Source organism: Penaeus monodon, chromosome 34, assembly GCF_015228065.2.
Source record: "Penaeus monodon isolate SGIC_2016 chromosome 34, NSTDA_Pmon_1, whole genome shotgun sequence".
NCBI classification, from domain to species: Eukaryota; Metazoa; Arthropoda; class Malacostraca; order Decapoda; family Penaeidae; genus Penaeus; species Penaeus monodon.
This window is the reverse complement of record NC_051419.1, coordinates 19,546,048-19,546,598: the sequence shown is the minus strand read 5'-3', so window position 1 is coordinate 19,546,598 and position 551 is coordinate 19,546,048.

The following is a 551-nucleotide window of genomic DNA, read 5'->3' as shown; positions in this document are numbered from 1 at the left end:
GTGTTTTGTCGAACACCGTTTCCCAAGTAGACTAATAGAGGGAACAGGGGGTGAAGGGGAACTAAATGAAAAGGACCCTAAACGCGACAGTTCCATACGAGTCAAGGACAAGAGAACTTTTGCCGGGATTGTCTGGGGGGGAGGTCGTTTCCCTGGGAAACCGCAAGCAGCTGGGTGCTTTGGCAATGGGACGACATTTTTTTTTTAAACAGAAAAAATGGGTTTCTTTCCCTGGCGAATGGGAAGGTGGGGGGAACAAAGGGCCCTCTTAAGGTTTGTCCCTGTGGATTTGGTTCCTCCTGCACTTTGAGCAGGTAAAATTTCCAGGTGGGGAAAGGGTCGTTGGACTATGGGGCCCTCTAAGCAACCAAAATTTTTGCGATGGGCCTGGGTGTTAGCATGGTTGTTAAAGTAACAACCGGGTTACGTCTAGTTTACTTTTGACCAAACCTTAAACAAAACCCCTTCTTCAAGTGTCACTTAAAAACTTTATTGAAAAGTTAAAATTTTATTTTGTTTTTGTGTGGGGTTGAAAATTAAAAATTTTTTTA